The sequence below is a fragment of the Prionailurus bengalensis genome, chromosome A1 (assembly GCF_016509475.1).
Source record: "Prionailurus bengalensis isolate Pbe53 chromosome A1, Fcat_Pben_1.1_paternal_pri, whole genome shotgun sequence".
In the NCBI taxonomy this organism is placed as follows: domain Eukaryota; kingdom Metazoa; phylum Chordata; class Mammalia; order Carnivora; family Felidae; genus Prionailurus; species Prionailurus bengalensis.
This window is the reverse complement of record NC_057343.1, coordinates 49,256,502-49,273,538: the sequence shown is the minus strand read 5'-3', so window position 1 is coordinate 49,273,538 and position 17,037 is coordinate 49,256,502.

Genomic DNA, 17,037 nt, shown 5'->3' with positions numbered 1-17,037 from the left:
CATAATAAGTTTAGATCTCATTAGAACAACTTAACTGTTCAAACTTACCTTCGGTATAATCAGGGAAACATTGGATGGTATTAAGAATTTGCTTGTAATTCTATTGCATGCACTGTTTGATTGGAAGGAGGAGGAGAAAACAGATGTCTTTATAAGTTGAAGATGTACTCTGAAGTTTATTTCTGGTGAAAAGTTATGATATCTAGGATTTCCCTTAAAATACTAAGGAAGCAAAGTAAAACAATGTGTGAAGATGAGTTGGTGCAGTAGGGAGGGAAACAGATGAAAACAGCTCAGCAAAATATTGAAAATTATTGAAGTTGGGTGATATGTGTATGCAATTCATTGACCTATATTCTCTAACTTTATGTATGTTTGGAAATTTACACAAAAGGATATTCAAAGAAAAGATTATGCGTTGGTTTTAGATTATAAGGTAGACTACTTCAATAACCATGTAAATGCTCTCCCCACTTCATATACATCCCCATTTGATACATTTCCAGAATTGTCACTATCTTCTGTTGTTTTGATCATGTGACTTCTCCACCTCCATAAATTCCAGTTTTGAGAGAGAGTGAGAGAGAGAGAAAGAGTGAGTGAGAGTCAGAGTGAGAGAGAGAGAGAGAAAGAGAGAGAGAGAATCCCAAGCAGACTCTGCACTGTCAGTGCAGAACCCAGCGCAGGGCTTGAACTGATGAACTGAAAGATCATGACCTGAGCTGAAATCAAGAGTCGGACACTCAACTGACTGAGCCACGAGGTGTTGCCTACCGTTTAAGATTCTTTCACTTTTTTTTTAATTGAAGTGAAATTCTCATAACATAAAATTAACCATTTTAAAGTGAACAATTTAGTAGCATTTAGTACATGCACAGTGTTGTGCAAACAGTACTCCTATCTAGTTCCAACACATTTTCATTACCTTAGAAGGAAACCTCATAGCCATTAAGAGGTTACTTTAAGATCCTTTCTAGTCTGGAAGTGCCTGTAAATATGGTCAATGCCTTTCTTATTCCACCTTTGCTCACGTTGGTTCTTATCCAATAATGTCTACCCTAATTACTGCCTTTGTATATAAAGCTCATTCAAAATCCAAAGCTGGGGCCCCTGGGTGGCTCAGTCAGTTAAGTGTCTGACTTCGGCTCAGGTCATGATCTTGTGATCTGTGAGTTCGAGCCCCGTGTCTGTGCTAACAGCTCAGAGCCTGGAGCCTGCTTCAGATTCTGTGTGTCTCTCTCTCTCTTTTCTCCCCTGCTCATGCTCTCTCTCTCTCTCTCTCTCTCTCTCAAAAATAAATAAACATTTAAAAAATTTTTTAAGTCCAAAGCAAATTCTGTCTTATTCATGAAGTCTCAACATTGCATAAACTAAATTGATATCTACTTTCTCTGAATTCAAGTTTTGATACATCTTATACTTATGAAAGACTATGCTCTTTGTTAGGATTATATTGAATATTGAATTTATATTTCAAAATTTATTATTTCAATGATAATAGAACCAAAAAACCTTAGAAAAAAAATCTATCCACAGCCAGTTCTTTTTGCTATTATATCTGAAGGAAATAAAAGGGGCTCGGAATAAGAGAAAAACAGAGCTCAACCTCTGCAGTAGGTAAATTCTCTGGAAAAAGGCTGAGTCCACACTAAATCACAGTGTGGGGGAGAAAATTACCATGATTGCCAATACTGTCACAGTTTCTATAATAGAGAGGGTTCCAAAAATCATTTTATAAAACAAAATGAAACAAAACATGCAGTGAGGCTAAAAATAATGGGAAAATCTATGGGCATAATTGTTCAGCATTTGAAAAATCTCCACAAGGTCATTGCTGGCAAATGTGTATTTGTTGGTTGGGTCTGGCACTCAAACTATGTAGGAAAGCCAGAACCTTCCATACCCACCTGGTTTTATCCCATGGCTCCATCAATCCCATGGTCCCAAATCCTCCCAGGAACAGAGCCTGGTACAGATGAGGTTGAATCACAGGTAACAGAGGAATACGGGGATTCTTAAGGCCCATGTGTTACGAGGGAGCTCAGTCCAATTGTCTCATCTTGAAGAGGAAATGGCAGTCTCAAGAGGAGAGGTAGACTTTTCCAAATTTGCTTAACTGGTAGCAGCAAAACCCATCTTAGAATTCAGAAATTCTGGTCCTGATTCCAAGACTCTGGCCCAGACCTAAGTTATTTATGTGTATATCCTTTTATTTTTATTAAGTTTTGATACACTTGTTCATTTTTCCATGCATAGGACTTTTCCTTAAAAGCTTAGTTTGTGATATTCCTTGATTTTCCTTGAGGAAAAGAGACTTTTGAGCAAAAGTAAAAGGCCCTTTATAACAATTGGTTACAGTTTACTGAGTATTGTTAGGTCTAGACCATACTGAGAAAAAAAAATAGCAATAAGGTAAAATCGTTATATCTGTTAAAGAGACAGGGGTGGTGTTATAAGAAAAATGCTGAAGACTGGTCTGTGACAGACACACGTCCCACCCTTGGGAATAAGTCCAACATCTGACTCAGTTTCTGGCTTTCCTGTGGATGGACAATAAAATAGAGGTCGAGCTCAGCCAAGCCATGGGGCCTCAGAGACTGGCTAATGTTATATCCACTGCCTTGGTCTTTTAGTTGGGCATTGTGTTAGTTTTCTAGGGCTGCTGTAACAAAGCACCACACACTAGATGCCTTGAATAACAGAAATGTATTGTCTGACAGTTGTGGAGACTAGAAGTCTGAGATTATGGTGTAGGCAGGGCTGGTTCTGAGGGCTGTGAGCTCCCTCTATAGTATGCCTCCTGGCTTCTGGTGGTTTTCTGACCGTCTTTGGTGTCTTGGGCTTGTAGATGTATCACCCCTGTATTTGTGTTTATTTCTCATAGTTCTCAAGGCTAGGATTTTCAAGATCAAAATGCTGGCTGATTTGGTTTCTGGTCAGAGCTCTGTTCCTGGCTCAGAGACAGCCATCTTCTTTCTGTGTTGAAGGACGGAGAGAACACTCTGGTGTTTCTTCTTATAAAACATTAATCCTATCAGATCACAGCCCCACCCTTAAGACTTCATTTAATCTTAATTCCCTTTTTATTGGCCCTACCTCCAAATACAGTCATATTAAGAGTTAGAGCTTCAACATGATTTGGGGGAGGACAAATTCAGTCCATGGCAACCCCAATCTCTGCCTTCTTGTTGACTTGATATGTTCTCTGTATGTATGTCTATCTCTGTGTCCAAATTTCTCCCCAGTTACATTGGAGTAGGGATCCACTTTAATGTTAACGAATCACATCTGTCACAACTCTGTTTCCAAATGATGTTACATTCTGAGGTACTAGGGAGTTCATCATTTGAATTTTGGAGGGGATACAATTCAACTCCTAACACATGTTTCTTTGGACCAGGACTTCCAACAGGTTAGGTGGCATTTTGGTTTTCATTCCTCCACAAACAAATCCTGAGGCAAGACTTTGAATGCAAGTAGGTATTTAGGAAGTATGTAAAGATGAGCAATGGAGTGGTGAAATGACATTGAGAAGGATGCATGCTTAAGTCAGCTGTCACAGTGGAGACTGGGAAAATCTTATTAATCCCATGAGGGAGATACAGGAAGCAAAACTAATCCTCGAGAAAGATAAGGGAGCAGGTATATTTAAACACCTATTTCTGTATCTACCATTGATTAGTAGCTCCTGTGTCCTTCTCTCCATCTCCAGTCTTGCCTGATCCCTTTCTCTCTCTTTCCCTCTCTCTCTCTCTCTCTCAGATTGATTAGTAGCTGCTGTGTCCATCTCTTCCTCTCCCCCAACCTCTCTCTCTCTGTCTCCTCTCTCTCTCTCTCTCACTCATTCTCTCTCATCCTCTACATCTCTCTCATTTCTCTCATTATTTTGCTTCAACGTAGACCAGCTACCCCTGTGGAGAATGCATCAACATGAGCAAAGACACCACCACCCTCATGCCCCCTTCTAGTCCTACTTCCCTGTAGTACTAATCTGGATTTTTGCTAGTCTGGGATAACACTTAGAAACATTCTTGTTAAACACGATTCTGTTCCACGTCTCACATCTGGCATCATAAGATTGTCTGCACCCCAGACCCATTCTAGGTACTGAGCTATGTTCTCAACTTGGAATCTTATTCTGGAAAACATGCACATCTATCTACATTCTTTATCTGCCCCTAGGCAGAAAAACAAACAAGCATAACAGATGTGAAAAAAAATGTAGAATCTGCTTGCTTATGGTATTTGGCAATCTTAATTTGTATTTATGTTTTGTAAGTGAACCCTTGATAACACAGATTCTAGTTTTGCTTAAAATTATTTTGGCCATTGATTGTGGCTTTTCAGGCCATCTCTAAATGTCCTTCAGTTCCTAGAATATTTGGCCCAAGTATATGACTGTAATAAAAATAAGACAAAATAATTAATCCCAAACCTTCTAACAAGTTTTAAAAAGATACACCCCAGCACATGCACATGCGCGCGCGCACACACACAAATGCACACACACACACACACACACACACACACACACACACACAAAGACTGAGAATCAGTATCTACTTGCAAATGCCATTCCCCAAATTATTTCAACCTGTCATGGAAATGATGGTGGGATAAGATCTGCAGATGCCTAATGCTGAAAGTGGCAGATTAAAGGGAGTGGTAAACCACTGTCAACTGCTGCGAGATGCATAAAATGAAGGCAGAGAACTGGCAAAATGCAAGACATTAGTGACCCTGATAGGAGGTATTTCAGCAGAATGGTGGAAAGAAAAACATGATAAAACTAAATAAGACAACAAGGAAGAAGTACGAAGGTGGAAACTGTATACTAACAACTCTTTGGGGAGATTAACTGTTGGGGAAGCAGCAAAAATAAACAGTATTTTGGGAGGGATATGAGGTAAAGGGAGAAAAAAGAGTATTTGTATCAAGGCATGTTTTTAAGCAAATGGAAATGATCCAGTAGAGACTAATAATATTACAGAACAGAAAAGGGGTAATTGGGTGATCAAACTGGGTAAGAAAGAGTAGTAGAGAGATGGTCTGATAGGAAGAGGGACCACAAGACAGGGCCAACTACGTCTATAGACACCAGTGCATTTATGGGCTTGGTGGAAAGATGAGATTGATTTTATCTGGTCGCATCTATTTTATTAGTAAACTACAAGATGAGGTCACACAGGACAAAAGGGCAGGATTGCCAGTTTTGAGGCAAGAGTTACATTAGTTTCCTAGGGCTGCTATCCCATGCCAGATTGTTCATTTTTGCTTACCACTGCCTCACTCAGTGGCTACCAATATCAGGTGATCAGAAGGACCATGGGTTTATGGGTTTTCAACTCCAAACTTTGGGCCTTTCTACATATGTTGCACCCTCTTCCTTGAACACTCTAGAAGAGCCTCTGTGGTGGCTTAAAAGATAGCCTACAAAGTCTCCACTACGTCTTCTATCAAGAGGCAGAACTTAATCCCCTTCCCTTCGAGATAAGTTGGACTTAGTGACTTCTCTTGAACATCAAGATGGAAGTGATATCACTTTCAAGAAAAGATTATTTTTAAAAGACTTCATTCAAGTGGGGCACTGACTCACAGTACTTATAGCAGATGGTTATAAGATGAGGTTGAAGTTCAACTCCCTCTGTTTCTAGCTGATAATGTCCCAGAGACCATAGAGCACCAACCCACACAGAGAGTATAAGATCAGCTCTCCTTCGGCCCCACGGCTACCAGGGAGGGGACAAGGAGGAGAGAGTACCAGTGAACCCTGAGCCCCACCTCCCAACACTTCATTCAGCTTCACTCATGCCAGGTGGATGTGAAGATTCAGGAGTTTTTCCCTTCAGTTTTGGCTGAAGTAGGGTGGGTGTTGCCAAAATGTTTTTCTATTATTAGACCACTGTTTCCCCAGGCCTTTGGCAAGAGGATACAGGATTTTCTTGGAGCTTTTTGTGTCTATGCCTGTTGGTGGTTATGAGTTGGTGGCTTCTGAAGTACGCTATCTGGGATATATGGGGAGTAATAAGGAAACCCACAAAGCTCACCGCCATGCTGTTTTTCAAGTCCTGAGGTCCTCAGCAATCAGCCTTCTTTCACTTTGCAGAGACCTCCTGTGCTGATACTCTGTCCAGAGTTTTATTGTTGTTGTTTTAGTGTAATGGGGGGGAGCTCGCAGGACTGGGGCTACTGTATCTTGGAGGAACTGGAACCATCTATATTGTTAATTTTGATCAAAGTTCCTCACTGTACTAAGTTTTGAAGGAGGAAATACAAAGCTTCAGGTTTAAGACCGAAAAAGATGGACTGACCATGTTGTGTGTGCAAATGATGATGAAGATGTAAATGGATTGCATTCACTTTTTTTTTTTTTACTATGTTCTGTGATTTTTGAGTGATTGGTCCCAGCCCTGTTTTTCCTATAAGCTCTGTTAATTTTTTAGGCATTTTTTGCAGAAAAGAAAGTTTTTTAAGGAATACTTATATGGTGTTAAAACAGACATTCCTGTAATCTCTAATCTTAATTAGTATTTACCTTCAGCAGGTTAGTTTACCATCTCTCCTCTCTCTTAGCACTACCTACTTTAATTACCTGTTTGTTACATATTAGTTTGATTTCCCCTAACAAAATCTCTTTCAGGTAAGAATGTCTGTCATATGCTACTCAAGGTCAAGGACCTCACTGTAAACTTTTTCTTTTACTGTTTGTGGTCTATATATCACTTGGGGAAGCAGCCTCACAAAGGACAAGGTGTTGTCCCATTCTTGTCCATGAGGTACAATTGAACACCTTGAATGTTTTACATACAAATAATCACATTTTATTTATTTTAAATACCTTTACAGCAACAACCAGTTCAATGGATTCCACAGATAAAATACCCCCGAACAGTGTTTCTCTCCTTCCAACAATATGGCTAAATATGATTTTTCATATCTCACCTATGCTTGAGTAAATAAAGTAGAAGTATATGCATATACAATAATCATATATTTTAGTTTATCTTTCTTAGTTGGATAAAGTATTTAGTTCAGTACAGGGCAGATGGTCTTAAGAGAACCCCTATCCACTATATATTCTTCTGCTTTTAAGTACCTGAGACTTTGCCCAGTTTTTCTTGGAGTAAAATCATCTCTGTACAAAAGGTGATACATTTGATCTCCAGTAGGCACATTGGCTATATTATATTGACACAGTCCTTTATATTTGCAAAATATTTTCTCATATCCTTTTATCTTGACCTCCTCAGTTGATCTTGAAGTTACATATATAGCATATTTTCCTATTTGCATCTTTCAAATGAAGAAATGGAGTGTCAGTGAGGTGAAATCACTTTGGAGGCCATGTTGTGATTGATTGATATGCTTATATATTAAATCACCAGAAGGACAGTCTATCTTTTACATGTGAACAAACTCAGATCTGATAGTTTTTGTTACATATGCTCAAACCTTCTTGGGGACACTGCTTATACTTTATTTTATGCAAGTAGCAAAACCCCTCATTTATCTCTCCATTTCTTTCAATACCTTCACCTGTGTTTCACATGACTGAGGGTGTTGTTTAGGGAATCATGAGAGTATTATTCCAAGCAGAGAAAAATCAGATAGAACTCAGCATCCCTGGCTGTAGCCTGTGTGCTTATGAACACAATACTTTACTTACAGTGGGATGTCAGCATGAATAGACTGTTGCCTTTGAAAGCATGAGCGTGCGTTCTGACCTAATAACTATCTAACGCCGGCTACAATTATCTTTCTCCAAGTGGCACATTATTATCTGACACATTAATTGTTGTGTCATTTCCTTCTGAAAGACATGTTGGGTGTCTAGTACAAACCAGCAGCTTCATGAATTATCCATGTCATCGTGCTGCAGCACTGATTTACCTTTTCCAAAATAAAATCAACCCAATCTCATCGCTGTTTTCAATTACCACAGGCAGATCTGCGCTGCCCTCTGACACCAAGAGCTTTCTTGTGTGTCTTGCATTTCTGACAAACAGCAGCAATAGTCTACGTATTCACTAGGGCTATGAAAGCATTCCTCCTCTGAGGTAAATTGCAGAGACAGATCTTTGCTAAGTGGGGGCTTCTTCATGACGTGGTTTTTGCCCAAGAAGTATCGTACAATAGTGACAGGTCTCCTTTCTTTGTGTCCATTTAATTTTGGTGACTTTTCACTCTTCCAGGAGGGGCTCTCTGTATGGAAGAATGTTTCCAGGGCAGAAAGACCCCAGCAAGACCCAAACGTTCAAGTCTGAATGACCTTCCATCTCTGTAGCTGCCGTTTGGCAGTCTTCAAAGCTGATGGGCTGGTCGTCCTCGGTGTGCCTGTGGGCCTGTCATTTGTCTTGTTGTTAGACCACTGATGGGCTGTCACTGCTTACCCCTTAAGCCTGCACTTTCCTCTTACAATTTTGGCTGCCACTAGAAGATCAAAACCAAGCAGCTGCATAGCCCTTCACCCTCCTTTAGAGCCCGGTGGTCGAATCGGTTGAGCAAAACACAATCTTTCCATTGTCTTACCAAATACAGAGGGTATGCATATTCCACTGCAAATTACTGCTAAAAAAAATCGGAATTAGAATGCATTTGATGTTCCATACTTTGCTGCTAGTTAATGCCATGCCACCCTGAAGACTCATCTCCCCTTTTGGTTTTAATTGGGTTCTTTTCTGTTGCTTTCATATCAGTTTGCACCTGACTGACATATACTCCTGCTGATTACCAAGTGAGTTGTTCGGTGAGCTAGAGGTGTGATAAATTAAACATGATATGTATCACTCAATCCATCTTTGGCTGCTTCATGGTACATTATAATTTGGGAAGGGACTATTAAAATAAAATATTAAAGAATAAGCAGAAACAGCCCACTGTTAGCATGTCCAATGGCAAGAGAAAATTACAGGTTTCATTGTATATGCGGCACCATCTGCCTCTTAGCAGAGGCTGAGCCTTTGGCTCTCCCAGGGGAAATAGCTGTGGATAAGTTATTCAATTAGAACAGCATTATTGGCCAGCTACCTTGGAGAATTGGGTTGATGATGTTGTGATTATCCCGCTCTACATTCCTTCATGTCTCCAGCAGGCTGCAGCGCGTGGCAACTTGCTTAAGTGTTTACCGAGGCCTACAGTAGAGGGGAACAATTGGAATGAAGAATATCAGGGATTCCTGAAAGAAAATCAATTTTGAATGAACTTTTCTTGCGTAGCCACAGCTTCCGTATTCTGAGTCATACTGTATTTTGGTGGACTTTTCATTGAATTAACGGAGAGAAATGGCAGTGGAGAGGAAAGTGAACTTCATGATACACACTTAACCTGTGGCACTGCCCAAAATTATCCTTCATGTGGGATTATGAGGTAGAAAAATACTCCATCTTCTTCAAATATATTAATCTTAGGGGTGGAGAAATTTCACAGGGGCATAATACATTTTTAATAAGGACTTTAGCTGTTCTTCAAAAACATTTGTATCATAAAAGTAATAATTATTTACAAGTGACTCCCATGCCATTCAACCAACTTCCTAAACGGGAGGTTGTTGGGATGTTCTTTCTTATCTTAAGATCCTGTGGTGGTTTGCAACTATAATATATAGCAGTATTCCTTTTGTCTCATCCAAATATTATACACACACACACACACACACACGCGCGCGCATATATATATGAAGAGAGAGAGAGTCATTTTTGTAATATATATTTTTTAAAATTGTAAGTGCCTGCTGAAGACATTTAGAAATACCAAAAGGTATATAAAAGTTAAAATCTAAAATTATTTATTTTCATACTTCTAAGAAATATGTATATATACATAATACACTATGGCATGTCAAATACTTCCAGAGTATTTATTTGTACCCTAGGGTCATTTTAGGCCATCTTTCATGATTGCTAATTGAACAGGAACTCAAACGTGTATTCTCATCACTGGTTCAGATGCTGTTGGCTCTGGAAGGTGGGTGTCTGTATTTTAGCTTTCATGAATTGTAACAATTTTAACCTCCTACCCTTTGCCCTTTTTTTTTTGACATGCCACTATTTACAGTCACTATTTTTAGGACCTTCTTATATAATAGGACATTAATCCTTAATTTCCAGTGCATGGTTATAATGAAAAAGAGAGGAATTTTATTCAGTTTTATTATTGTTTTTAAATAACTGTGAGCCCTTCTGTAAGTCGTTTGTAAGTCACTGCCTATCAGAACTTAGAACTTGTAGTGTTCTTATATTCCTGGAACCAGCACTATTCAGACAACTCTTATGTATGTGTACTGTGTAAAGTATCATTTATAGATCTTTTATATCGTAGGGATTGATGTATAATTTTTTGGTGTAGTGGGCAGACATTTTACTTTGGTATCAGGATTGTATTAACCACATAAAATAAATTAGATAATTATTCTTTATTGGTTTTTTACATTTAAAAGAATATATTTATTTATTCTAAATTCTAAAACTTAGGAAAAGTATGCATGGAATGGAAAGTATTGCCTTGAAAGTTTGAAAGAACTTATCCTTTAAAGTGTTTCCTTAGTAACTTTTTAATTATCTTCCTTTGTTCAGTGTGATTTTTACTTTCTAACATAGGAAGTAAACATTTCACTGATATTTTTTTAAATATTCACAAAAGCTTTTTTACATTTTATTGTCTGTTAGTTTCCTTTATTATTCCCTATTTTATGTATCGAGGTGAATTCCAATACTCCTGGATTATATTTTTTAGAATTTGGTGTACATTTTCTTTATCAAGCTATGAGAACTTATCACTTGTTGTTTTCCTGTATTCTGATTTGCTGACTTAGGTTATATTTGTTGATTCCTATTTCGTTTTTTTTTTCTTTAACTTATCTGATCTTTTTGTTCGATTAATATATTTTTTCCTCCATTTTTTAAAGCTTTTTTTAAAGTTTATTTATTTTGAGAAAGAGTATGCCTGTGCACGCACAAGCACCCATCTGTGTGTGCATGCGCACGCAGGGGAGGGGAGAGAGGTGGCAAGGTGGGGTGGGAGTGGGGAGAATCCCTAGCAGGCGCCCCATACCCCACGCTGTCAGTGTAGAGCCCTAAGCAGGGCTCAGACTCACAAATAGTGAAATCATGACCTGAGCCAAACTCAAGAGTTGGACGCTTAACTGACTGAGCCATCCAGCAACCCCTCTTATTGAAGTTTTGAAATATTAAGGAATAAATTAGACTGTTAATGGATAGTAGTATCATTTGCTTTATATTCTACATGATCTGATATTGTCCTAGATACTTATGTTACAATAATTACTTAGGATTCTTAAATTTCCATACTTTTTCTTTTATTTCTTAAATTTTGTTATTACTAATTATATTATGGTCATTGAATGTGATCTCAATTTTTGTTTAATGAGTAAAGGGATTTTCTGGCTTAGTTTATGATTTTTTTCTTTTTTTTACTGTTCTATATTTGGTCATAAAGAAATTTTGTTTAAATACATGTTTTATTAAAAAATATGTTATTTACCTACAGATCTTTGACTAAAAACTAAATTTAGAAATGAAAAGCATTCTTTTGCACGTTGGCGTGGTTGAGACAAAATGTGCCTTTTTCTGAGGACTTTCAATTGTAATTAAATTAATGAGACATTGCTTTTTCTATTTGTACCCAATACAGAAAGACCTTTGTTCAAATCTCAGCCCTGCTACTTACACATTACCTTGTGATGCTAGACAAGTCACTGAAATTCTTACCTCTTAGTTTTCTCATCAGTAATATAAGGACAATAATAGGACCTATGTGAAAAGGTCTTCTGAGGGTTAAATGAGTGAATGAATGTCAAGTGCAATGTGTGCCAATAATCAACACCCCCCCACACAAATGTCTGTTCTTTCTATTTGTATTATTTTTAGAAGGGCTTCTTTTAACGATTTGCGGGACCCTGATGATTCTTCGCTCACTCTGTTTTGAGGACACTGTTTTGTTCTGCTGTCTTGGCTCTCAGGATAGTATCTGTCTTGCACATTAGCAGTTGGGGGAATTTTATACCATCCCAGCTTTGGATGGAAAGAAATGCTGCTCTTCATATAGCAATTGTAAGCTGAAATTATATCTTCTAATTCTTTAAAACATGGTGGATTCTTTGACATTTCTGACAAAAGGTACAGGAAGATGAGCAGAGACTTTACTGTTTAGTCATTTCTGTCCAGAGTATGATAGGTGTCTTCAGTGTGTGTGTGTGTGTGTATGTGTGTGTATATATATATGTATCAAACCTATGAGGCTTGTAGATAACTATAAAGATCGTTTGTTCTAGTGATTTTAACACTGAAAATGGACCCAAAGTATTAGATTATTGTCGACACTTCTGATTACTTATATTTTGATCTGTGTTATTGAAACTTGCTAGTCAATAAATAAATGACGAATAGGGGTGCCTGGGTGGTGCAGTCGGTTGAGCGTCCGACTTTGGCCAGGTCACGATCTCGCGGTCCGGGAGTTCGAGCCCCACGTCGGGCTCTGGGCTGATGGCTCAGAGCCTGGAGCCTGTTTCGGATTCTGTGTCTCCCTCTCTCTCTGCCCCTCCCCCGTTCATGCTCTGTCTCTCTCTGTCGCAAAAATAAATAAACGTTGAAAAAAAATTTAATAAAAAAAAATAAATGATGAATAAATAACCGACTATGTATTTCAAAACACTGAACCATTGCAGAATGTTTGAATTGATTATTTATAAAATGTACGTTTTTAGCCCAAATTTTGGCACACATTAATCACTTAGCAATACTTCCTGATTTGTTAATTTCAATTTGCAACAGAAACATGGAAAGTCTTTCCTATGAGCTGTAGAAAATGTACAATAATTCTTTATTCTTATTTATCCCAAACTAGAAAATCAACATTATATTATTAGCTATCATTTTTCTTGATCCCACTTTTTTTAATTGTTGTAGTATAGTTGACACACAATGTCACATTAGTTTCAAGTGTACAACATAGTGATTCGACAAGTCCATATGCTCTGCTCTGCTCGCTACAAGTGTATGTAGCTACCATCTGTCACCATATAATGCTACTACAGTATCATTGACTGTATTCCCTGTGCTGTACCTTTTATCCCCATGACTTATTCATTCCACTACTGGAAGATTGTATTCCCACTCCGCTTTACCCATTTTGCCCATTCTCTCCTCTGGCAGCCATCAGTTTGTTCTCTGTATTTATGAGTCTGCTTCTTCTTTTTGTTTGTTTATTCATTTGTTTTGTTTTTTATAGATTCCACACATAAGTGGAATTATGTGGTATTTGTCTTTCTCTGTCTGACTTATTTCACTTAACATAATATCCCCCAGATTCATCTATGTCATAAATAGCATGGCTGAGTAATATCCCATTGCCTGTGTATACCACATCTTCTTTATCCATTTATCTATTGATGGGTCCTTGGGTTGCTTCTGCATCGTAGCTATTGTAAATAATACTGCAGTAAATATAAGAATGCATATTCCTTTTCAAATGAGTGTTCTTATTTTCTTTGAGTAAATATCCAGTGGATATTTCCCTGGATTGTATCGTATTTCTATTTTTAATTTTTTGAGGAAACTCCACAATGTTTTCTGCTGTTGCCACACCAGTTTACATTTCTCCTATTTCTCTGCATTCTTGCCAATACTTGTTATTTATTGTCTTTATTATTCTAGCCATTTTAACATGTATAAGGTGATCTCTCACTGTGGTTTTGATTTGTATTTCCTGGATGAATAGTGATGTTGAGCATGTGCCTTTTGGCCATCTAAATGTCTTCTTTGGGAACATATCTCTTCAAGTCTTCTATTCATGTTTTAATAAGATTCTTTGGAGTTTTTTGATGTTAAGTTATGTAAGTTCTTTATATATTTTGGATACTAGCCCCTTATTGGATATACCACTTGTAAATATCTTCTCCCATTCAGTACGTTGCCTTTTCATTTGTTGATGTTTTCCTTCACTGTGCAAATGCTTTTTATTTTGGTGTAGACCCAGTAGTTTATTTTGCTTTTGTTTTTCTTGCCTCAGGAGACATATTTAGAAAAATGTTATGAAAGCTGATGCCAAAGAAATTACTACCTGTGGTTTTTTTCTACGAGTTTTATGGCTTCATGTCCCACAAGTAGGTCTTTAATCCATTTCAAGTTTATTTTTGTGTCTTGTGTGAGAAAGCAGCCCAGTTTTATTCTTTTTCATGGAGCTCTCCAGTTTTCCCAACAAATGTTGGGAAAACTCTCTTTCTCCATTGCATATTCCTGCCTCCTTTGTTGTGGATCAATTGACCATATAATTGTGGGTTTATTTCTGAGCTCTCTATTCTGTTCCATTGATCTCTGCGTCTATTTTAGTGCCAGTACCATACCATTTTGATTACTATGGCTTTGTAATTTACCTTGAAATCTGGGATTGTGATACCTGCTGCTTTGTTTTTCTTTCTCAAGATTGTTATGGCTATTTGGGGTCTTTTGTGGTTTCATACAAATTTTAGTATTTTTTTATTCTAGTTCTGTGAAAAATGCTGTTGGTGTTTTGGTAGGGATTGCGTTGAATCTATAGACTGCTTTGAGTGGTATGGACATTTTAACAACATTAATTCTTCGAATCCATGAGTATGGAATATCTTTCTATGATTATCAGCTGTCTAATTACTGAAACTGTTCACAGTGCAATTGCCTTTGCAAAACCATAAATCTTTCTTTACATTCACAATGCATTCCTCTAGTCATTAATTTAGGATCTATATGATGTTTGTTGCTCTTTATTGTTTGCAGAGATTTTTTCTGTTAATGTCACTATGTAAATATGCTAATGGGCAGAAAATGTCAGTCAATATATGATAGTATTTCTTTTGGCAAAAAGCATTGCCTCAATCTGAAAGGCAAATAATATGAGAGCACTTAAAATCTTTGTGAGATTACAAAATATGAATAAAGTTTGTGACTCAGTGAATAAACAGATCATTTAAAATGTCATCTTAGGGGCGCCTGGGTGGCGCAGTCGGTTAAGCGTCCGACTTCAGCCAGGTCACGATCTCGCGGTCCGGGAGTTCGAGCCCCGCGTCGGGCTCTGGGCTGATGGCTCAGAGCCTGGAGCCTGTTTCTGATTCTGTGTCTCCCTCTCTCTCTGCCCCTCCCCCGTTCATGCTCTGTCTCTCTCTGTCCCAAAAATAAATAAACGTTGAAAAAAAATAAAATGTCATCTTAAACTCAGTTAACAACTATCTGATAAAGTCTCATAAAACACCTCTTCCATCTTAGTATGAATTCTCAAATGTTACACAATAATCATTATCTGTGAACACAATCTTCATTAACTGTGAACTTCATAGAATGATATGTGACTTCATTCTAGACTCTACACATATTAACTAATATACCCATCACAGTAATACTATGAGTTATGGCAGTACCTTTATTGTAAATTAAAAAAACTAAGTTCACAGACCTTGTCAGTGTTAGAACTCATTTTCAAGTATACTTTCTTTCTCTCGTGTGTGGATGGATTTTGAAATTTTCTACCCACTTTCCCTACTGTTAGAGCCTTAAAACTTCCTTTCAGCTAGCATTAATTTAATACAAAGAATGGGACTGCATCTAAGATAAGCCACAGTACGGGGCTTTGGCCCTGTGATATAGTTGCTGGCAGTAAGGATACAGATGTTAACAGGCCGGAAAGCTTGTAACCAGAGCTATTCCATGGAAAAATAAATATTTGTAAGATTTTTACTAGTGAGTTTTTATAAGCAAATTATATACTAATCAAGAGTATAGCATTAGGGAAGATGGGTAGGAAATTTTAAAATATTGACAAGTATTGGCTGCCCTGTGGCTTTCAGTGAAGTCTGACATGAAATATATGTATTTGGGCTGGATCCTCCTAGTTTGCTCTGATAAAGAAAGCTCTCTCTACTTGAGGCCAGAAATTTATGTTGACTTAGATACTGAAGATTTGAGGACTCCCAGGGTTGAAAAATTACTTGAGGGGTTCTGAGACTATAGTGACACTATAGTTTATAATCTCTCCAAATCTGACCCACACAAAAATAGACATACTAACAAGAATTTAAAAAGAAAATCATAGTCACCCATTACATCAAAACTAGGTAACATGCTATCACTATGAACTCTAAAATAAAAATGTATGGAGACAAACCAGCTAAAATGTGTACCTTATGTCAGCATCTGTGCAGGAAGAAATAGAGAAAAGCAACACAATGTCTGATAGACCCTAATGGGAAGCCCCGAATTTCCAGCAGATACTCTGGAAGGTGTGGCAAGCCAATTTAAAGATAGAAGGTGAAACTGAGCTGAGTTTATAAAAGATCCAATTTGTGAGTGAGAACAAGAGTTCGCCATAGGTTTTGGAGGATTTGTATCACTCTGTTCTATAAAATCTCAGAAAACTCAGCCAACTTTCCCTCTAAGAAAGCTCCTCAATCAGAAGAAGAAGCTGTTGGGAGTAGGATTCAAATTGACTAGGATAAGAATCAGAAGACCAAAAAACAAAACAAAACAAAACAAAACAAAGCAAAAAAGCAACAATTAAATTAAGAGGTCCAGACAAATACAAGGGAAAGGAATATAGCTAAAAACTTAAGAAATCACACTTTTGAACACTTCATAAAAGCTATTAAAAAAGAACTACAGTAAAACCTTGGTTTGCAAGCACAATTCGTTCTAGAAACATGTTTATAATCCAAAGCACTTGTATATCAAAGCAAATTTCCCCATAAGAAATAATGGAAACTCAGATTATTTGTTCCACAACCTCAAAATATTCATATAAAAATTATTACAATACTGTAATATAGTACAAAATAATAAAGAAAATTCAAAATATAAAGAAAATAAACAAACTGCACTGACCTTTGAAAACCTTCATGGCTGGTGTGAGGTTGACGAGAGAGGAGGGTTATTGTGTAGTTACGACATTCACTATCACTAATGGAATCACTGCTATCTCTTGGCTCAATGGAATCTTTTTTCTTTTCATGCAACTTTAACAAGGAACCTATCCAATGACATTTGATTTTGCCTCCTT